This window comes from Lepisma saccharinum, chromosome 21, assembly GCF_977018435.1.
Source record: "Lepisma saccharinum chromosome 21, izLepSacc3.1, whole genome shotgun sequence".
Taxonomy (NCBI): domain Eukaryota; kingdom Metazoa; phylum Arthropoda; class Insecta; order Zygentoma; family Lepismatidae; genus Lepisma; species Lepisma saccharinum.
This window is the reverse complement of record NC_139249.1, coordinates 44,056,837-44,081,454: the sequence shown is the minus strand read 5'-3', so window position 1 is coordinate 44,081,454 and position 24,618 is coordinate 44,056,837. Positions and strand designations below refer to the sequence as shown.

Here is a 24,618-nt window from a genome sequence, read left to right as displayed (position 1 = left end):
ACATGGGGAAAATTCTTCAACAGATCACATCCATAAGCGTACACAACATACAATGTGTGAACTGAGATGATTCATGCAAAATTGCAACCCACGCAATAAATAAATGTTTATTATCAGCATTCAAAGAAATGTTGACACTTGCGCACATTCAGTGCACCAAGGGAACAATTATTTACTAATGCACATTAATATTCCAATATTTCACACTTTAGGTGTGATTAACCCTTTTCCAGGCTTGACATTTTGCCCAACCTGTGAGTTTTTTCGTGTTTTTTTTTCACATAAAACATGGGCAAAACTGGGTTATATTGTTTTTCTTTCAGGTTATGATTATAAATACATATATATTTTAAAAATGAAATACATTTCTCCCTGATAGTAATATATTGGAACATTCAATTTGTATTGTTTTAGTTGACTGAATAAAAAAGTATTTAATATTTTCTGTTAACATAGTTAAGAATTGACAATCAAGGTCTCACACCTTGAAATGATTATAAACTAAAAACATACATAACCCGTGCCATACATAATAGACCATTGAGGGCCAGGCCTACCTACCAACTGCCGGCTGCACTCCCACCTGATCCTACTCTGAGGTGGGAAATCATCCAAACAGTTATGGGGTGACGTGGTCAGAACGATTAAAAACCCCAGTCATCGTTGAAGGTTTTCATGATCAGGGTATGCTACTCATTCATAGCTCCTTATATTCTTAAAAAAATTGACCAAATATTTGATTCTACTCTTGCTGGAAGGCATAACAGTTAATATATCTATGATCAGTTCCCAGGGTTGCACATTGCAATACTATACCAATACTTGATAGCTTTGGTGGTATAGTCAACCTCCGTGGCAGAGTGGTTAGCATAGCACACTGCAATGCCAGGGGTCCCGAGTTCGAATCCAGGTTCGGACATGGATGTTTGTGTTTGTCCCAATGAGAATACAGAGAAAATAGAGAGAAAATGGGGAACACTACTGCTTAGAGGTTTATTACAAATGTAAAAAAAAAAGTAGACAGGCTGTTTAACTGCCATGCAGAAGACCCGGGTTCGAATCTTGGGGTGGGTGATCTAAGGTTGGAATTTTTCCAGTCTTGTCCCTGCGTAAAGCAGCTCTGGAACTGACCCATCCTCAAATCAATGGGTCATGGGGGAATAAAGGCTGCTGGAGGTTGGTTGTGATTACCACCTCCAAAATGGCAGAGATCAAGAAAATATAGGGTCCTACCCCCATATCCCCTCAAGCCTTGATGGCACAATGCTATGTGCATGGGGAACTTTACCCTTTACCTTCTATATAACATACAGCAGCTGCACACACACTTTTAAATATTCTTCAATACATTTTGTTCACAGTTGTGTTTTCCCATTATTTTTGTGGATGATTCAAGTTAAAATATCTCCTCCGTGTATTGCCCATGCCAAAATTTTAAGGCTGACATATTTTATTGTCTTGGCTGATTTCATCCAAATGGAATACCATATCCATTCTCCAAAATATCTGGTTGCTATGAAACTAACAGTTCGCATGAAAAAAACAACAACATTAGTGACTCTCGGCATAATTGGGCACAGTCAAAATCACTTGTTGCTTGCAATAATGCATACTAATGAAGTTTGGTAACAAGGTCCTTACGTCAAGCCCTCATTGACAAAATACGGAAGGTAGATTTCTGAAGTAGACATAATTACATGTCGTAGTCCTTCTACACGTAAAATAAATGTCATGGTCTCTGGATATGTATCACAAGCAATCTGGTCCCTGTACGTATTCTTTGGGGTCATTCCATGCCAAATGAAATAATTTTAAGATAATTGGTTGCATGACCATTTTAGAAAAATTTCATATTTAGTACATTCGTTTGTACAAGTTTCTAGATATCAAAACCAATGTTAAAAAAAATATATTGTCCTTAGTTCTACTGGGGCAGCAATTTTTCCAACATGGTGCATGGCTTTCTTTTCTCATATAGGACCTTTCAGAAACCTTAATATCTCAGAAACCATTAGAGCTAGTCACTTGAAACAAAATTCATTTTGTAGCTAATGAAGTATACTGTCTATGACATTCAAGTATGTTTTGCTCAAAATTGCATCGTAAGTACGAAAATTATGGTGGAAATTGTGGTAACGATAGTTAAAAAATTGGATTTATAAATCCAACTTTTTCAATGAAGGGGTTTAGTCTAAGGCTTGATTTTTTTTTTCATGTGTAGACCTGCCTACAGGGTGTGTCTAAATAAAATATCAGTGCTTAGAAATTCAACCCTTTTTACAGCATGGGCTCAAACATGGCCATTCATTTAATTTTGACAGTTTTCGGGGTTAAATATCTCAGATGGGTCCTCTTCAAAAATTCTGAAATTTGGCATAAAGGAAGCCCTGCATGAACCTAACTCACAGTAAAAATCTCAACTTTTAGATTCAACTCGTTTTGGTCAATATAAGGTAACGTATGTCAAATAATTTCTGACATTGCAAAGTAAGGTTAAACTATCTGATAACCCATTTTCGACAGCTCAAAGCTGAATGGTTAGTGCTGGTAAGTTAATGGTGTGTCGTGCTGTGTGGAACACGACTGGTTAGTCAATTTTTCATCAACGGAACCTTAAATGCTTAGGGTTACTTGGATTTGTTAAATAAACAGGTTTTTCATCCTTGCTTATGGAAGAAGGTACTTTTTACAGAGGGTTTTTTTTCCAATAGGGAGGGACATCAGAACACTATGGGAACGTTGTGAAGCAATTTCTGTCCAAAGTTATTTTATCAGATGACAAGGGTCGCATATTCTGTTTATGAACTTCCTTATGAACATAAACATTAGCCTTGTCACTGTGAAGGACTTTTAATTCAATGGAAGCGTCACACTGTAAATTGTTCGCGACAACCATTCATAATGTGCAGCTCTTCGTGGATGTATCCGATTAAATCGTGTGCAATGGCATGCGAACTTCTCTCACTAGACATCACTTTGATCTCGATGCATTACCGATGCACTAAACAAATTTTAAGGCATTTTTCTAACACCCCGAAAAGGAGCAAATTGGTACAAGAATTCAGTCATAACTTTTTACTGGTTAAATATACATCGAAAAAAACCTTCACCATTGCATTTCTCGTGAAATTCTAGCCTGATTTGATATATTATATCACCTCCTTCCCATTTAAAATTCTGAAGTTGAATTCAAGATGGCCCCTTGGCCTGATAACGATTGGTCATCACCATTTCCATGTTGCACGCTGCAGTGGCCTTGTATCGTTGGTGTTAAGTGACTTAAGCCACCCTGTACATCCCATACTTAGAATAATGAAGTCTTTTCTTTCTCTTCTTAAAATTTGGCCCGACCCTGTGGCCGAGTGGTTAGCACATCGTGCTGCGACGCCAAGGGTCCCGGGTTCGAATCCAGGTCGGGCTTGGTTGTTTGTGAATGTCCATTCATCAATTTCATCACTCATCCCCATCTTCGCAAATTAGCCAAGAGGCACAAAACGCGAAGTAAAATAAACCAAATCAATCAATCTTTTTAAAATTTGGGTTAAATAAAGTCTCATAAAATATAGTAACATAAGGTTTAAATACTTGACTTACCAGAAATTGAAATTACAAGGTATGACAATTGAAAATCTGTGAAATCTCATTGCAAAAGGTGTGATTTATTAGGTGCCAATGGGCAGTTGGTATTGTCAGCTACAAAACTGAGTTTCCCCAACCTTTTTTTTAAATATAGCAGTACATGCAGCTTAAGACAGGAAGTGGCATGCTCAGGAATTTCAAAAGGGAGGGGATGGGGTTACATATACTTTTTAAGAATAAACCCTGTTTTTGCCTAACCTAACCTAACCGACGAAATTGTTTATGGAATACTAGGCTAAAGGTATTGGATATTGACCCACAACCAATCCCTCCTTGGGCACTCCACTGAAAGTAGGCTATTTATTTTGGAGGGTCAAAGCTGGTAGAATATATATAAATATTTTTTCCTCAAGAAAAGACATTCGTTGAAGTCGATGTGAGTCATGCATAGCAGAAGATTCAGATACATGTTTTGATAGGATGTGAGGTGAGCCTGAAACTGATCTGTGCATGGACAATTTCTGCTGTCATTCTTCCTTTGCCTAATGTGCCGAGAGTAGTGACTTTTAAATGATCGTTAGCTGTGACTGGAAATGGAGTGTTCTGTAGAATTCTTAACTGGAGAGGACTGTCACAAATACACTTTTGGTAAGGTTTCCAAAGACCTAATTAATCTTAACGAACTCAGTGAAAATGATAAACACTTCTTAGGCCAAGACTATAGGTGGATGGCTTAGAGACAATATGCAAATACCATTGAAAATAGATTTTTATATGGTAAAGTAAGTTAAGTAAGGGAATTTTTAAAATCAATTTGCATCATATGGTAAGGCAAAAAAGTGTCAGGTAAGCCTGACATGTTGGAGTAAAATTTTCATATCTGGAGAAAGTGACTCACTTATATGCCAGAATGTAAAGTCATTGTGCGAACACAAGAAAAACTAAAGGAAATGCATTTAGTCTGCTCTGTTTTTGATGTGTCTCCTGTTTCAAAACTGAGGAGGCTGATTGCAGAAAAACAATAAAGTGCTCTTGCTCGAAAAACTATTCACATCATACAAGGAGTGCAAAGGAAACTGAAAAGTTGAAGACAATAAAGTGCTCTTGATCGAAAACTATTCACATCATACATGGAGTGCAAAGGAAACTTGAAAGATGCTTTTCACAAAGTATTAGAACTGAAGAAAAGGAAAGCAAGTGTGATAATCCTTTGCATGGCCAGTACAATTATATAATTGAAATTATAAGAAGAAAAATGTCAATTAGCAAAAACTAATGTTGAAAAGGTCAGAATCATCAGTTTGATTGCTACCACTTAGTCAAGAAAAAATATATGTGATGAATTGAAAGTTCCTGATAATTTACTTAGGAACTTAATGAAAGAACAAAGAATTCTGCCTGATTTAACAAAGAGAATGAAAAGGAAACTGTAGCTGACAACACCAACTGGCCATTGGTACCTAATAAATCACACCTTTTGCAATGAGATTTCGCAGATTTTCAATTGTCATACCTTGTAATTTCAATTTCTGGTAAGTCAACTATTTAAACCTTATGTTACTATATTTTCTGTGGATTTATTTAACCTAAATTTAAAGAAGAGAAAGCAAAGACTTCATTATTGTAAGTATGGAATGTAGTTCAACCTTACTTTGCAATGTCAGAAATTAGGTGACATACGTTACCTCATATTGACCAAAATGAGTTGAATCTAAAAGTTGAGATTCTTACTGTGAGTTAGATCGTGCAGGGCTTCCTTTGTGCCAAATTTCAGAATTTGTCAAGAGGAACCATCTGAGATATTTAACCCCGTAAACTATCAAAATTAAATGAACAGCCATGTTTGAGTCCATGCTGTAAAAAAGGGTTGAATTTCTAAGCACTGATATTTTATTTACAGACACCCTGTAGGCTGGTCTACACATGAAAAAAATCAAGCCTTAGACTAAACCACTTCATTGAAAAAATCGGGTATAAAAATCCAATTTTTTAAATATCGTTACCACAATTTCCACCATAATTTTCGTACTTACGATGCAAGAATATGCAAGCAAGCATAAGCAAAACATACTTGATCATACAGTATACTTCATTAGCTACAAAATGAATTTTGTTTCAAGTCTCTAGCTTTAATGGTTTCTGAGATATTAAGGTTTCTGAAAGGTGCTATATGAGAAAAGAAAGTCATGCGCCATGTTGGAAAAATGGCTACTTCAGGAGAACTAAAGACAATAATTTATTTTGAACATTGGTTTTGATATCTAGAAACACCTACAAACGTATGTTCTAAAAATGATTTTTTTTCCAAAATAGTCATGCAACCACAATTGGATTGTTTGGCATGGAATGAACCTTGGGCAAAATGGAATGTTGCATCTGATCTCCAATCTGACATGACAATATCAAAAAAAGACATCTGCGAATTTCTCACCCGAATTCTCTCTTACATCAATCACACAATGTAGTTAGTAGTGGGCACCAATTCTCAGCCATCCCTTGAAGTCCCAGTAGAAAATCAAGAGTATATATAGTGTGTGAATCAAGTTCGTATTGCATCGGCGTATATACTTGCAATGCATGGTGCGAGTCAATAACATGATTGTAGTTCTTACCCAATGTCTGTTGAGCAGGTATTCAAACATAACACTGTGAGTCATCTCTTCCCTCGATTAGAAGCAAGGCTGCTGGTAGGCAGAGACATCTATGAGTTTGTGAGGAAATTACGTGTAACAACTGAGTAGCGACACTTGCGAACCTAGTTAGAGGTGAAGAGAGACCCGAATTGTGATGAGTTTTACAACATTATTTTAATGAATATCAATAATGCTTTTATAATGCAAGAAAATCGTTACAACCAATAACAAATATAAAGCATATTCTTGAAGAAATTTCCACCCCACAAATTGGAAACAAATTCAAATATGTCACACTTTCATACATGTAATGAACAAACAATTAAATTTGAAATAAAATGAACTCAAACATTTTTGTTCAAGAGAAGTAGCATGTTTATCGTACGAGAAATGATGTGTTAAATGCCACCAGTGGTCACAGTGGTTCTGAATAGGTTCGATAAAAACATGTATCTGATTAAAATGAAAATAACTGAGTAAGCCATCTCTCCTTGGATTGTACACTTCACAACATCTTATTTGACCGCCCCGAAAGAATTCTAAGTCCCAAAATCGTAAACTTAGCAACATTGCACTTCAGCTCCAGGTGAGAGTAGCCAACTTTGAGTAAGTCCTTCCACTAGACGAAAAACGCTGCGGTGATAGGTTTTTAATTTAACACTTTCCATGAACTTAGAAACTATAAACCGCTATTATAATACGCAATCAAACAGAAATAATAAATTGGAAAAAGAACCTTGAAGGATATTTACGATTCTGCTTGCTCGACTTGAAATTTGGGGGGTTTGAAACACTGAATAGAGTTTTTCTCCACCTGGAGGAAATTGCCATCACGTTTGTGCAGAAAGAAGCAAATTTGTGAGGAGTTTATGCGACATTTTATTTACAATACCTTGCATAATATCTAACAGCTCTCAAAAACATATATTTTGCACGACTTGTCGAGAAAATGAGCTTGAAACACAGGAAGGTGTGAGTCTTCATAAACGTCAACACGTTTTTAAGGATATACCGTCATTAAGTTAACGTAGAGCAGTTGGTTAGGAGCTGCTATCCTTATTTTTCATCAAGCGTGAAAGGTAGCGGGTTCAAATCCCACCCTCTCTTCTTTCTTTTTTTTTCTTTTTTTGTTTGCTGAACAGATACCATTGATATTAGAATATTTAAAAAAAATGAATCCGATGCACACTTTCCCCTTAGAATTTGTAGATTTCCAGGATTTAAAGTTAAAACTTTTCTTTTTTAGTTATTGTTCATATGTTGTGTTAACACACACATCATGATTAATTCACACATCACATATATGTATTCAGGATGCAAAATGTAATGTTATTTAAGTTATGTATAGTTTGTTTTTCACTGACACCTAAAATATTGATTATTTGATTTCAATATTAAGTAGTGATGTAGTGCAGTACTGTAACGAAGGAGAGCGTTTAATGAGTTCAAATTGCTAAGATTGGTAATTTTATGTCCGTTCCTTGTTAATAACTGTTGTCAATCCCCTCACCACCATCTTACCATGCGTCTAAAAATAATAGTAAATCGCCAAGTGAGTGACAAACAAAAAATTCAAAACCTCATAATTATCGTTAATTCCTCACTGCTTTGTATCTAAAATGTTTGTCTTCTTTGAACAGAAAGTATGAGTATCAGATATAACAAACTTTCCGCACTAACTTTGCAATATTCGAAACCACCATTACAGACCTAACTGTATGTAACTTGATTCTGCGCATTCCACGTGGCATGTGACTTCCTCCTATCATCGAAATAACTTTCTCTTACTATTTCCTTTCGTGAAATACAGAGACCAATGTTAACTCCTTAGCACGGTGGATAAACTTTACACCCAACGATATACTCCTGAAAAAAATCCTGCCTAGGTGGAGAATCGAACCTACGACCTCCCTCGTAAGAATCAAGCACGTTACTTCTTCTCCAGGCAGCTCATGTTAAAATTTGCTACCAGTTTGAAGAAACCAATTCACACATAATGTCATATCTACAATTTCCTCATGGCAATTTTCATGAGGAAACGAATTCAGATAAAATCGAGAAACGCTGAAAGGGAAAAATGATGAACATATCTATTGTGGTTTTGTCAAATTTTGTAAATTGTGTAAAAATTCCGTGTTTTGAGAAGTATTTTGTTGTTTGTTTAAAGTAGGAACAGGAGGGCGAAAAGGAGTCATTTGAACCAGACCGCGTTTGACAAGAAACTTCAGCTTTTTTCCAAAGACTGCATGAAAAGAGAGAGGAACGTATGAAATATAAAATATGTGTGAAATTAAAACAATGGAAACCTTGAAAGATAATACTAACGACCTTCAAACTATGAAAAACATATTTTCGTGGTGGAAAACTCCAAGTCATTTTCGAAATATGAACTTGATGTTTTTCTATATTATGAAGTGGAGATATGGGACGATACGATCCCTCAGCAAGAAAATTTTAAGTAAGCTACCTCCAACATTTTCAATGGTCATAATTACTAATTAGGGTCCGGAAGTTGATGAAAAATCAACTTTTTTTCTGACCCTTAAAAACAATGCTAAACCTGATATCATGTCCGTTTCCCTTCAGTTAGAGCCGGAAAACACTTTCTATTTTACATTTTTTTTTGCATTTTTCAGACTTTTTTGGCTATTAGTTTATTTGTCAGTATTTTTAACAGTTTTTGTTGCATTTCTACTTATTTTTTGAGGTTTATTTTTCTCTTCCCCTGTTGTTTCGTGCAACCCACCATCATGAGGAAATTGGGGAGCTTCGAGTGAGTGAGCGTAATCCGGTCGAGACGACCTACTATAACGGCTGGGGATATGTCGGGCTGACCCCCCGACTATTCCAATACTGGTTGAAGATCTCCACGCTTAGAGGTGACGAAGGAAAGTGTGGGAGGGAGACCGGCAGTCGGTAGGTAAGCCAAGGCCCTTCATGGGCTGTAGCGCAAAGGATTATTATTATTATATATTATTACTAGTAAAACTTACATATTTAGATTTCTTGACATGGTCCATTTAGCAAATTCACCATGAATCGAAAATACTTTAAATGGAAAAGCATAATATTATTCTTAACTGAAATGTTTGGCAATGAATTAAAATACTTTGTGTAAAGATCTACTTTGACGTTCTTTTCTGGACACTATTATCGCTTTAATCTGTAGTTTTAAAGTAAAATTAGTCACAATATTAAATGCAATTACACTCTGGTATACGCGAAGCAGAACTGTATTTTGGGATGCTGGCCGACTACAGTATCATAAGAGGGCCAACTCTGAAAGGAGATGAATTGGTTGATTTGGTGTTTTAACTCAACTTTATGCATAGTAAGGCTAATCGGGACTGGACCTACAGTTTAAAGTGGGATCCGAACCGAGTGCATAAAATAACGTGAACAGTGTGGTGTAGGGGGATCGTTTGCTTATGGAATGGAAGGTCATGGGTTCAAACCTACTTCTTTGCAATATCTTTTTCGGAAAGTAAACGGGTTTGGACGAGAATGCTTATCTATGTTTCTTGGATATTTCCGTTGATATTTATGCGATTTATGTCCAGCATTTCCAGATGCAGAAAGTTGACATGTAAGTTCTTAATATGTGTTAACTTATAACAGCTGAAAGAAAGGAAAAGTATTTCCTAAAATCCTGCCAATCACTGAAAGATTAAAAACATTAGTAGAAGCATTACTTGTGGCATGCACAGTGGCGACGATTATGGAGTGTGGAGGCTCAGATGACCCAGCATTATGCTAAACATTATCTACCAAGGGAAAGAAACTGTCCTTGCCCTCCCCCTCCTCCCACCTTGCCCCATCAGTTTTGATACCCAATCGCCGCCACTGAGCATGCATCGCATAAATATTTACAGTAATATCATATAATATTATATTACGTTATTAGAACACTTCGTACTCGGTAAATAAAAAGGAAAAAATAATAAGGAAAGGGTGGGATTTGAACCTACGATGTTTCGATCTTGACGAAAACAGTAAAAGAACGAAAGTGCTGTCATCTAACCAACTACTCCAGGAGATTGATAACAGGAAGCTCAGTAAAACACGTTAATCTCAGTTGAAGCAACATTGTGCCGGAGTTTCGAACCATTTTTCGCCAAGAACCAAGGAAAATACATACTTTGCAGAATCGTTTGGTGTTGTGCAAGGTATCTTTACTAAACATTTCGCATAAAATCATCATAAATTTGCTTTCTTGCATTCAAATGTGACAGCAATTCTTTTCAGGTGGTTGAGAACCTGTTCAGTGTTTCACAATGCACATACATTTTCCTATTTTCAAATTCAGAACGAAGAATCTTGAAATATTTTCAACATTCGTATTTCTACTTAACATTTTTTGTCTACTCATATATTTTATTACTGCTTTAGGGTATCTTTACTTTATGGAATGTGAAAGAGTGAAAAAAAAATCACGAGCGTTTTCATTCAGGAAGAAGAAATGTTGCAAAGTTGGCTACTCTTAGTTGGCTCTGAAGCGCTATGCTGCCAAATTTACGAATTCCGGACTTTGAAATTTTTCAGGGCGGTCAAATAAGATGTTGCGAAGTGTACACTGCTCTTTGTGAAAATTGCAACACCCAGAAATAATGGCCCAAATGAATACAAACTCGGAGGATGTGTAGAACAGTGTACCAGCAATAAGTGATTAGGATTGCAGAGAGATGGCGTGTATGTAGGCCCTCTCTTGTGTGACCGAAAAGGTCAGTGTTACGCCAAGCTCAGTCAGTCAAGAGCTGTCAAACGAAGTGGAAACGTGAAAGCAAGTGCTGGTATGCCTCGTCAACGTCAAAGGGTGCAATATCAGCATGTGAGTGTGTTCAAACGGGGCAGAATGAGCGGTCTCCGGGAAGCGGGTTGGTCATCCGTGACATTTTGGCTCGTACAGGGCATGCTGCTACGACAGTGATGCGTGTGTGGAGCCAGTGGATAGAAGAGGGTCGTACACAGCGACGAGCAGGTACTCGACCACGCAATGTGACCACAGCACGGGATGACCGCCATCTTGTCCGCATGGCTGTAACGGACCGTACAGCTTCGTCCACAGTGTTGGCTCGACCCTGGAGCACTACAACGGTTGTGGACCTGTCTGCATCGACGGTACGATGATGTCTGCTGCAGGTTGGGCTGGTGGCATGCATGCCATTGCGTCGGCTTCCATTGTCCAGAAACCACACATGCTTCAGACTGCAATGGGCACGTGAATACCGTCGCTGGCATGCTAAGTAGCAAAATGTAGTGTTTTCGGACGAGACCCGCTTAAACTTATCTTACAATGATGGCCGCATAGGTGTTAGACGCTACCGTGGTGAACGCAATCTGGCAACCTGCATTGTTGAGCAGCATAGCGGACAAACCCCAAGTGTGAAGGTTTGGGGCGCCATTGGACACAACGTGCCATCTTCCCTCCTACGTATTGAAGGCAATCTGAACAGCAACCGCTACGTCAGGGAGGTTTTAGAGCCCGAGGCACTGTCCCTCCTTCAGGCAACTCCACATGCCATATTTCAGCAGGTCAATGCCCGGCCACATGTGGCGAGGAATGTGCAAGCCGTCTTCGAAGAACGACCGTTACCACTGCTTCACTAGCCTGCACGTTTGCCTGACATGTCGCCCATCGAACATGTCCGGGATATGGTTGGTCGGCAACTTGTTCATCATGGTCCTCCAGCAACCACTGTTGATGCTTTGTGGACTCGCATACAAACCGCGTGGAGGGAGATTCCCCAGGAACATATCCAGGCCTTCCTTGATACCATGCCACAACGTGTAGAGGCTCTGTTTGCAGCACATGGTGACTTCACACCATACTGAATTCTCAAGGTCAGAGATCATATACAGGTCTGTAACCCTAATCATTTGTGTATTGCCATGTACCTAATCTGTTGTATAAAGTTGATTTCAATCATACGTTTCCTTCTTGCAATTTTCACAAACAGCAGTGTATTACACCAACTCAAATGTAAAAACAAGCCCATCTTGATGAAAATGGCAGCAGAATCACAGGGTTAGTCCGATCAATCCCCCCCCAAGGATTACAGACGTGACTGTAAAATGGTAGGTTGCCCATGAATGAACTTTTACCCTTAAAGAATGGATAGTAGCAAGCATGTGGAATCATGATTAACATCACACAGGAAAATCAATTAGAGGCATTCATAATAATTGCACAACATGATTTAATGAACCTATTAACCCAGGGGAGGTTAGTACTATTTATGTCATCAATCTATATTCATGCATCCCTCTGCCTGCATGCTCTGATTTATCCAAGGGCAAGGTGTTATTAATTAGCGTCGGGCCTGGTGATGGCCCAGAAAATGAAGCTTATAATGATCAAAATAATTAATGTGGTACAAGTTATAGTGTTTTTTTTTTCAGGATATATTCACTCTCATAATCTACCATAAATTCTTTTTTTCTTAAAAATAGGGGGTGTGCGGTAGGTACTCAAGTAAATACAAACACTTTCATATTTTGACAATTTTTGACATTTTCAACCTTTTTAGAGACTACAATTCCGAACTTTGTGCATAAAACTTTCAGGAGCATTGTGACATTACTTGCACTGTAAATTCACAATAAAATTATCGAAACATAATGCACGATTTAGGAGGAGCATGGGTGGGGTGGATGGGCAAAAAAAGTCAAGTCATCTACTTAGTGACCATGATAACATATTTTTTCTGCAGTTAGAAAACTTGACACAATGCAATGGTATTACATGTGAGTGAAATTGAATAATGTTCTAAAAGATGGTGAATGAAAAACTGATTTTCGTCATGTTGCATGCACGCTCTATACCATGCTGTCTTTTTCCCCAAAACTGTCTACAATGCATTTTCGGAGTATAAGGAACTAAACTCAGACATTGTAGACAATTCGTCAGTACATATATTTGCAGTAAAGCTTTTAAAATTATATTTCATAGATTAGGAGAGGAGTGGTGCTAAAATCGCAAACATACATTTTGCCATAAATGTGAAGCTTTTGAGTTACAAAATAACTTAGAGGATTTGAGAAAAAATTGTCAGCATATGCAAAGATGATAGACAAAAGACTGAGTTAACATGTCTTGTGAGAGTTTTAAGATATGCCAATATCTGAGGTTAGATTTTCGTAGATTAAGAAACCCAAGTCTCGGCTACATTAGGACTTGAAGCTTGAAGTTTTTAATAAAAACTCTGTAATATAGTGAGTGGTTTAGGAAGGGTGAGGGAAAGCCACCAATTTTGAGACTACAATATCTGTAGCAAATTTAGAGTTCTTTAGCTGAAATTCATCTTGCAAGTAGATACACCAAGGCAATGATTTTATTTTGCATTTGCATTTCTTGAAAGCAAGATGGCAGATGAAATATTGATTTCTTATATTCTGAGGTAGCTCCAAATTCTGATGCCACTTTCAAATATCTGCCTAAACTAAATTTTTGGACATAAAGAATGGAGACTTAAATATTTTAGGGTATTTTTTAGGCTGCTTGACAAAAAATGTATTTAACAATATAGTGCATATGTATGTTGGGATCGAAATAAGTTTTGTGCATGGGAACTGTTAGTTTCCTAGCAACCAGATATTTTGAAGGATGGATATGGTATTGCATTTGGATAATAAAATATGTCAGCCTTATCATTTTGGCATAGTTAATACACGGAGGAGATATATATAAACTTGAAACATCCACAAAAATAATGTGAAAACACAAGTGTGAACAAACTGTATTGAAGCAGATTTAAAAGTGTGTGTGTATAGTAGGTAAAGGTATAGTTCCCCGTGCATATAGCATCGCACCATGAAGGCACATTCAGGGGATATGGGGGTAAGGCCAACATATTCTTGATCTCGGAAAGGTGATGTGATCACAACCAAACTCTGGCTACCTTTACCCCCAGGACCCATTGATTTTAGGCTGGGTGAGTTCCAGAGCTGCTTTGTGCAGGGCAAGACTGGAAAAAGTCCAACCCTAGATCACCCACCCTAAGATTCGAAACTGGGTCATCTGCATGACAGTCAGCCAACCTGTCTACTTTTTTTGACATATGTAATAAAAGTAATACCCCTAAGCAGTAGTAACCCCCTTCTCTCTATTTTCTCAATTTTCACACACATGAATTTTCTCTATATTATCGATTGAGTGATTTGCTTTTATTTTACTTCGCTTCTTGTGGCACTTTTGTGACGATGGGGATGAGTGATGATTTGATGAATGAACACTTATAAACATCCATGCCTAGACCAGGTTTCGAACCTGGGACCACTACCATCTTAGCGCAATCTGCCAACCACTCTGCCACGGCGGCCAGCTCTCTGTATTATAATTGGAACAAACACGAACATCCACATCAAAACCAGGATTCGAACCCGGCGCCCCTGGCATTGCAGCATGCTGTGCTAACAACTCCCCAACGGAGGTTTACTAAACCACGAAAGTTATCAAGTATTAGTATAGTATTGCAATGTGCAACCCTGGGAACTCATCATAGATATATTAACTATTACGCCATCCAGCAAGAGTAGAATCAAACAGTTGGTCAAATAGCACTGTGGCTGTGAGGTCATGCTTTAGGTTCTGCCTAATGGACATGTGCAGGTTTGAGTCTCATTGGGGAAATGTGACAGCTTTTCTTCTGAGATTTTGGCCTGTGTATGAGACTGGTGACCACTCACCATCATGATTAAATTGGGGAGCTATGAATGAGTAGCATAACCCGGTTATGAAATCCTACAAAGATGACTTGGGGTTCATTGTGCTGACCACACGTTGCCCTGTAAGAGTAGGATCCGGTGGGAGTGTGGCCAGCAGTTGGTAGGTAGGCCTGGGCCCTCAATGGTCTGTTACGGAATGGTTTATGTATGATTTCAATTTAATCATTTCAAGCTGTAAGACCTTGATTGTCAATTCTTAACTATGTTAACAGAAAATATTAAATAGTTTTTGATTCAGTGGACTAAAACAATACAAATTTTCAATATAATACTGTCAGGGAAAATTGAATTTCATTTTTAAAATATATATATAAACATAATCTGAAAAACCCAATGATACGGGCAAAATGCCACACACCCCACTCTCTCATCACTTGTCAGTTTGGCTCCAGGTCTAGCGAAAACAAGTTTTACTTTCGGACCTGATCGTATCCACCCAGTGCGAACTATAAATTTTATATTCCTGATCTTTATAACCAGCGCAAGCTGTCTAGTTTGCCATTTTAGAATGGATCCTGCAGAAGATGAGAGGATTTTGATGCTGTGGGAGAGTGTAGGAAAGAATGAACGTAATTGATGATATTCAATGTTGGGAAATGGCTTACAGCTTATCCAGGGAAGAAATGAGAATATGCAGCATCCTAAAACAATGCAACGTAGGGGAACAAGGAGAGGGGAGGGGAGGGTGAACAACCTAGACAGTCAAACAAGATACATCAATTGGTCATTGCACCTACTGTAACTGGCGTAAACACAGAAATGCAATGGCACATATCAATCATACATCATACATATATGACAGGAAAGGATGTCACACTGGAATCGATACCTGGTGGAGACACGTAGTGGTTCAGATACAGTGGACATAAGAAATTAGAAAAACTAAATTCTTCGGTGTGTTGTATAACAGGAAAAAAGTCAATTAGTGCATACACAGACAATAAAATTATATGTTTTACCCTTAATATTATTTTGTTCCCAGTCAAGGGCTTGCTCCCATATTATGCGACGAACTTGAAAAAAAGTTTTGCTACATGCCAAGGCATAATTTCCGAACAAATTCTTAAAGTTTGCATGTTCAAAATGAGGAGGGGGCACATTATGCAGCATCTGATTGTTCATCAATTTCATCAACATCTGTAAACCTCTTTTGTGATTATTGATATTGCATGACAGTCAGAACACAATAGACTTTTTTATAATGAACATTTGAATTTCAGTCCACGCTTGTTGGAAATTCTATGTCTTGGTTAGTTTGTAAGTACTGTAAATACATATTACAACATTGAAAGTAGCATTATTCTTTTGTATTTTGCTTAGGTAAGACTGTCAATTGACGCTAGTGGCAGCCCTGCCACGTGCCCATGGAAGTTATGTCAGAGCGATCGTTTGAAGTGTTGGGTTGCATATATACACATTAGATTTTAAGCACTTTAGAATGCAAAAATTAAGCACTTTTGAGGTAATGTTTATGAGGAAAAGTTACTTTTTTTTTGTGATATATACCAGTATCCAAGTTTTGTTGAAGTGGTTTTGCAACACCACTTTCTACCAATACCGATACCACTTGTATTGGCCGATACCAATACATCACATCGGTATTAGCTCAGCTCTAATGCATGTATATGTCTGTGTACTTCCTCGTAGGTGTGTAACAATTTAATTGTCCAATCTCAGCCAGTGTGCTCACTGCACCAGCAATTATACATGGAATCTCTGGATTACAAGGTAACAATCTTGGCCACGATATTACCATGGGATCACATGTTGCAATTTAGCTGGGACAGTCCCTTTTTTTTACTCTATGTCCCAATTTTTAAAAATTTAAAGTGGGATACCTTTCTGTGACTTTCTAGCTGACCCAAGCGATATTCTAAATAGATGGAAGAACTACTTTAATGACCTTTTAAATGTCCATGTAGGAGATAAATCAGAAGTGAATGAAGTACACACAGCAGAACCTTTAGTTCCAGAACCTAACTTGACTGAGGTTAAAGATGCTATTAAAAGGCTAAAGAATAACAAAGCACCTGGCATTGATTTAATACCAGCTGAGTTAATTAAATATGGTAGAAATTCATTAATATGTCAAATTCATAAATTAATTTGTTTAATATGGAATAAAGAAGAAATCCCTCAACAGTGGAAAGAATCCATAATTGTTCCTGTGTTTAAAAAAGGTGATAAAATGAACTGCAATAATTACTGTGGAATTTCTCTACTCTCAACAACATATAAAATACTATCTAACATTATTTTAACAAGACTAACACCATATGCTAATCAAATTATAGGTGATTATCAATGTGGATTTAAATGTAACAGATCAACTACAGATCAAATTTTTCACATCAGACAGACACTTGAAAAAAAAGTGGGAATATAATCAAAATGTCCATCAGCTATTTATTGATTTCAAAAAAGCATATGATTCGGTCAAAAGAGATAAATTATATAATATATTAGTAGAGTTTGGAAAACCTAAGAAGCTTGTTAGTATGATAAAAATATGCACCAGTGAAACAGAAAGTAAAATTCGTGTGGGTATTAATATGTCTGACAAATTTACAATTCATGATGGGTTAAAACAAGGAGATTCATTATCCCCATTGATCTTTAATTTTGCCTTAGAATATGCTGTTAGGAAGGTAAAAGAAACTAAAGAAGGAGTAGAATTAAATGGTGTGACTCAGTTGTTAGCATATGCAGATGATGTAGACTTACTGGGGGATGATGTGAATACAATTAAGAATAATGCTAAAATATTTTTCAAAACTGCTAAAGAGATAGGTTTGGAAGTTAACAAAGAGAAAACTAAATATATGCTTACAGGCCGAAACCAAGTGTTAGGTAATAATCAAAATCTAATTATTGATAACAACTCGTTTGAACCAGTTTCCAAATTCAAATACTTAGGAGTAATATTAACAAATGAAAATTATATTAAAGAGGAAATAAAAAGTAGGCTTAATTCAGGAAATGCATGTTACTTCTCTCTTCATAAACTTTTGTCTTCTCATTTAATATCTAAGAAACTAAAAGTTAAATTATACAAAACAGTAATTTTGCCTGTAGTATTATATGGATGTGAAACTTGGTCCCTTACATTGAAAGAGGAACATAAATTGAGAGTATTTGAAAATAAGATCCTTAGGAAAATCTTTGGACCTAAAAGGGATGAGGAGACAGGTGAGTGGAGAAGGTTACATAATTTAGAACTACATAATTTGTATTCATGTCCAGATATTATTAGAATAATTAAATCAAGAAGACTTAGGTGGGCAGGCCATGTGGCACGAATGGGAGAGGAAAGAGGAGTTTACAGGATTCTTGTTGGGAAACCTGATGGTAAGAGACCTGTAGGAAGGCCAAGACGAAGATGGAGGGACAACGTTGAGATGGACCTAAGGGAAATCGGTAGGGATGGTAAAGAGTATATAGATCTTGCTCAAGATAGGGAAAGATGGGATGGAAGGCCTGTGTTGCTGCAGCCATGAACCTTCGTCTTTAAGAAGGCTAGAGAGTTAGTTAGTTAGTTTACCTTTCTGTGACAATAACTTATTGGTTACAATACAGTTTCTCTACTATTACATGTCTGTAGTGTTGCAGTTATGTTGAACGTTGATGTGCGGACTTTGGTCGTTCCACATTCTGGGTAAGAAGAAACTTAAATTCTTCTAATATTAAAGGCCTGCCTGGTTGGGGTGAAATGCATAGCACCATATTATGCATGTTATTTGCACAGTATTTAATAAAGTAGTTTTCAAACATAAGTATTTATGACAACTCAGATCTCATATTAAAATGCTGCATTAGAGACCCTGGTGTTTTACTGTTCCGACACAAAACTATATTCGCTAACCCTACATAGGTAGTGTATGTAAATTTTACACGGAAGTAGAGGTTAGTAGGATCCCCTTCATCTCTTCTCCCTTCCAGGTGCTCCCCACGACAGCAGTGCTTTCTCTTGTCAGTTGCCGACTGACTGGTATCGAGTGCAGGTGGACTCTGCGTTCCTGTGTTGTATGTGGATATTTTTTTCTATAACTTAGATGCCAGTTTGACATGTCCCTACCCTTAACGGCTTTGGTATGACTTTACAATACCGGACCCTTCTAGAATTTCGTTCATATTTCTCATACTCACTAATTTAGGGCACATAATCACGAATCTGAAGTTAAAATGGTAAAAATTTACTATCCTTCGGACACCTCTAATTTTTTCGTTTCGTCAATTTTTGACATTCGTACTTACGTATCTGCTTCGCGGAACATTCCTGAAGGTGTATCAACGTTGTTTTGATGAAAGTAAGATCAATTTTTCACATTACCAGTACTTCTTTCTCCTAGCTTTTCCGCTTGCCTCACACACAATATGGCGCGTACACCTTCCTACATAATGACGTGTCGGGCTTGTCTTTCCTCGATTTTCAATTGTTATGCAGTGTTTCAACCTTCAGAACCAAGAAAGGAGCGATTTTACAATACAGGGAATTTCTCCATTTTGTTTGAAATTCGGCATACTCACTAATTTTGGCCCCCTAATCACGAATCTGCAGTCAAAATTTGGCGCTCACACGTGGAAATAGCAAAATAATCGAAATTAAGTTCTTATTTCCACACCCTCGATTTCCAAATTTCCCGCCGGTTCCGGGCTCCGCCCCTGGGGTAATCGACCTACCGCCCCCGCTCCGGCTTCCCGCCTATATCTATAGACTCCCTGTTAAGGGTATGTTAGAAAGTGGCCGGATTCACCTGCCCCCAAATAAGCGCCAAATTTATATGTGAGCGCCAAATTTTAAGTGCAGATTCGTAAGACCCAAATTAGTAAGTAACTGAAAATTCAAACAAATTGGAGAAATTCCCTGTATTGTTAAATTATACCCCAAGAAATGCCCATGAACAAAGTTCATCAGATCTATTTCTTTTACATTTTTTTCGCGTTCTTTTACAAAGAAAATTGTAATCTTTCGTGGCGCTATCTGTGAATCGTTTTTGGGGCTATCCATCCTGGAATAAGTGGGAAACATCTAGTAATTGCAAAATAAGCAAAAATAAGGCATTAGTTTTCGGAATGGAAACTGTCGATTTTCGCGAATTTTTTTGTATATATATATATAATATATATATACACCCCTGATACTACCACGACACCATATTTTAACTGTCTCCTAACCTAACTGAACTAACCTAACCACGCCCCATTGGTTCGTGGGGCTAGCTTCAATGGTTCGCAATTATTTCCAATTTCTAGATCCTGATACTAACACGACACCAAATTTTAACTATGTTTCCTAACCTAACCATGTGCCAATGGTTCGTGGGGCTAGCGCCAATGGTTTGCAATTATTTCCAATTTCTAGATCCTGATACTAACACAACACCAAATTTTAACTATGTTTGCCTAACCTAACCGAACTAACCTAACCACGCGCCAATGGTTCGTGGGGCTAGTGACACGCCATCCTTCTAACTCTCGTTTCATCCTTCTAACTCTCGTTGCAAAAGCAGACAGTTCAAAACACTGGATACCCAATGAACATGAACAAAACACAATCACGACGAGTGATGCATGAAGAAGAAGACGACGCGTGATGGTGTACGAAGGTGTACGCGCCAAACGCTATTCGCCGTCGGAGAATTAATTTTCAACGAACAACATGAATTTCAGCTATGAAACATTCCCACATCACACAAAACACCTTCCCGATGTTCGACAATGCTACAGGAACTTATTACAGTAAGTAGTTTCGGAGCGATTTTACAATACAGGGAATTTCTCCATTTTGTTTGAAATTCGGCATACTCACTAATTTTGGCCCCCTAATCACGAATCTGCAGTCAAAATTTGGTGCTCACACGTGGAAATAGCAAAATAATCGAAATTAAGTTCTTATTTCCACACCCTCGATTTCCGAATTTCCCGCCGGTTCCGGGCTCCACCCCTGGGGTAATCGACCTACCGCCCCCAACCGCTATCGCGGCCCCGCCTCCGCTCCGCTCCAGCTTCCCGCCTATATCTATAGACTCCCTGTTAAGGGCATGTTAGAAAGTGGCCGGATTCACCTGCCCCCAAATAAGCGCCAAATTTATACGTGAGCGCCAAATTTTAAGTGCAGATTCGTGATTAGGAGACCCAAATTAGTAAGTAACCGAAAATTCAAACAAATTGGAGAAATTCCCTGTATTGTTAAATTATACCGTAGTTTCTTCTGTAAAAATAAATAAATGTGTCCGAAGGATAGTAAACTAGTACCAAGGTGGTAATCTGATATTCCCCGGACACCTATAACTTCTTCGTTTTGTCAATTTTTGACATTTGTACTTACCTATCTGCTTCGCGGAACATTCTTTAACATGTATTCACGTTTTCTTTTTATCAAAGTGATTCCATTTTTTCTTTAAAAAAAAGGGTTTCTGTAACTGAAGAATGCACGTTTCCGCAAATGGTTTGTGGGGCTATGTGCCTGGTTCGTCAATCTATGCGAGAATGGTGGGTGGGGCTACACATTTTTTCGAACCCAATTTTTAACTATTGTACCCTATACGTGACCCCACCTAACCTAACCTTACCGGAAATGGTTCGTGGTGCTATGCGTCAATGGTTGGATTTCCGCTATGAAACATTCCCACATCACACAGAACACCTTCCAGATGTTAGACAATGCTACAGGGACTTATTACTGTAAATAGTTTCTTCTGTAAAAATGAAGAAATCTGTCCGGGGAATATCAGATTAGTACCGACTTCTACTACACCAGAGCAGCCTCGGAAAAAGAAAAATTATACTCTTTCAAACGAAAGTAAAAAGAATAAAGGCAAGCGTACAAAAAAGTGGTGAGGAAAACACTATCGGAACTGTTATAAAAGTGCAAGGAGAAACAATGAAGGGCAAGAATGGGTTTGTTTGGGATACGAAATGCCAACAGAACAAGGAAAAGACACCAGCCAAAAATGTTATTCATATAAGGTCAGGACCCACAGCAGCAAACAACTCGCGTCAAGCCACATCTTCTCTGGAATGTTTTGAACTGTTTTTTTGTGACTATTCTTCAATATACCAATGAACAAATAAAATGTACCCTAAAAAGAATATAACAACAAATGGGCATTACAATATAATGATTTCTCCTTCGTTATAGACTACAAATCAATCTGACGTGTCCCTACCTTTAACGTAGATGTCGAGAACAATACCTGGTAACAGTAGTATAAGCCGGAGACACATTAATCTCACTATTCATACTTCAAGTTGGCACTGTGCATTTTTCACTTTGTGTTCCTGTTCTGTAAGAAAATATATATTCTTCTTGCATTACTTAGCATAGGCAGTTTACCTGCTATGGTTACCTGTATTGGGCCGTGTCCGGATTGGCAAGCTCTCCGTCCCGTTCTCTCCCGTTGCTCTCGAGTGCCATCGAAGTCATGTCCATACACAAACTACTAGGAGAGACTTGTTAACTCAATGTTATAATCTGTGGTCTTAATACGTCACAGGCCAAACTAGCGACACCTATTGGCAGTGCACCCAACTATGTTGGCGATTTGCTTCTCTGTGGGCACGCTAGATGGCAGGCTGTGTAGAGGAGAGGGGGTTGTATCGGTTGTACCAACAAATATATTTCAAATATTTTCTAAGTTTCTTCTTTTTACCTTTTAAATATCCTACTGTTAATATCATCTTCTCTTCAATGAAAGCATGAGCGAAATAACTAATTTTGCAGTTATAGGTTACAGAGTGCATTAAACTGCATCCACCCACTGCAGTTGCTAACGAGTCCAAAACAAAGCATCCTCCATACATCACGCTGCACCTTCGACCCTTGTCTATCCACGTCTATTGTCCAACCAGCGTTGCCAGGTCAGATTTTTAAAAATCGGGAGATCGTCCCCTGAAAAATCAGGAGATCTGCTTAAAAAATCAGAAGAACTAATAATAGCGGATTATCAACGTTCTGGGGGGGGAGAGTGGGGAAAGCTTTCCACTATCATTATTGAACGTTAGTTATTAATTTTTAGAAGTCAAAAGATAAATTTATTACTGTTATGTTAATACAAATTTTATTATAAATTTGCACTTCAAGGGTACGATAACGCCACCCCCTTAATTCACCTAAGGTAAAGGTACAGTTTCCCCAAACCAGTGGAGATGATCGGGTGCCAAAACTGAGGGGAGCAAGGATTGCCTCTCCTAATCGCCGGCACTGGCCCTACACATTGCAAAAAGCAGTGACATTACTGAAGAAAATCCGACCTCAGTTTTCTGTTCATATCTCACAGATGTTGTAAAAAAATTGTTGTGACTGTGTGTGGATTTATGTACTTGGCGTTTAAAAGTTTATGGAAACATATGGTGATTTTTGTGTTAACTAAATCTAGAGCTTCAGACACTCACAAACATTCATGCCCAGGCCGGGAACCACTCCACCACGGGGTCCTATTGACAATGGCATGAAACTATTTAAGGAATAATGATCTCATTTCAAAGCACATTCTCGAACTTAATCTTTCTTTCACTTATAGTGTAGCTTATGTTATAAGTGTTTCAACAAAGGTTTACAACCAATAAGGTCACACGCACACAAAAAAGCAGTGTTGTGTCGAACTTGCGCTCCTATACGAAAATAATCTTTAATTTAAACATACTTATACCGTGCGTCCATTTCGATCTGCAGCCGAGAGATCGGGAGAAGCGTGGCGGGCGGCACTGACGGAGATGCCGACATTTGCGGCCTGAAATGCCCGCTTATTTTTATGGACATATGCAGACATTTATATAAATATTGCAAAACGAGCACTAACCTGTGTTATAAGAGTATGGTTTTAATTTTAGTAGCTTAGTGACTGTATGTGCCGATGATTTTGACACGCCCACCTCTTGTGAAACACGGCGTAGAGGTTTGTTTGGAGAACGTTCTAACGCTGCACCAATATCATCGAGTTTTGCTTCGGTTAGAATCCGTCGTTTTTGCTTAGGTGTTTTAAAATTTAACGATACAGTTTCTCGTAATTTAAGGACAAGATGTCTAACCGTATCTCTGTGTGGAGTTGAAACGCATGGGAATTTCTGTACAAATTACCTACACACGTCTCTACACGAGTTTGTTTTCACGTAGGTACGTGTCATACATAAAAAAATCTTTGTTCTAACGTGAATCTTGCGGCTGGCATTCTAATCGTCTCACTGACACGTCACACATACACACTACAATAACACAAACAAGTAACTGCAAGTAACCAAGAATAACACTCTTGCGCACAGTACGAAATTAACACGCTCTTGGTTTACATTGCTCGCCACTATATTTACAACTCTGTCTTCATCTAGTCGCGAAGGAACAAAAAACTCGATCTCGGAGATTTCGGATTGCAAGGAAGCTCACGAACACTATTGACTTTTAACGGTTTCTTCTACAGCGTAATCTTGATACAGTGTTGCACATTCAAAACCTCCAAACGATCCCCATCGGCACAAAACTCTTTCAAGGATATAAACTTAAGCAGGACGTTACTGGTCAAAACTATGATTAAAATGTTTTATTATCTGTGGCTCTTAACATCGTTTCTAAAGCGTATTTTTTTGTGTATAAAAGAGCAGAACTTGGATGAATTACAGAAGAACTTTTTCGTGTTATAACACAGGTTAGTGATCGTTTTGCAATATTTATATACATGTCTGCATA

General features: G+C 38.0%; 1 protein-coding gene across 7 annotated transcripts in view; it reads right to left on the bottom strand.

Annotated features, from left to right (window-relative positions):
• The window catches only part of LOC146003899 (uncharacterized), a 500,546-nt gene that overhangs the window by 64,179 nt on the left and 411,749 nt on the right, over window positions 1-24,618 (bottom strand). For 2 of the 7 annotated variants that reach the window (XM_083142374.1, XM_083142366.1), the window contains exon 1: window positions 22,286-22,365. The exons of 1 other annotated variant lie outside the window; for it this stretch is intronic. The gene's annotated coding sequence lies outside the window, so the exon portion shown is untranslated. Of the gene's footprint in view, window positions 1-6,191; window positions 6,235-22,105; window positions 22,366-24,618 lie in introns of those variants that run through there. 4 more of the 7 variants (XM_083142372.1, XM_083142367.1, XM_083142371.1 and 1 more) reach the window with 3 other exon arrangements.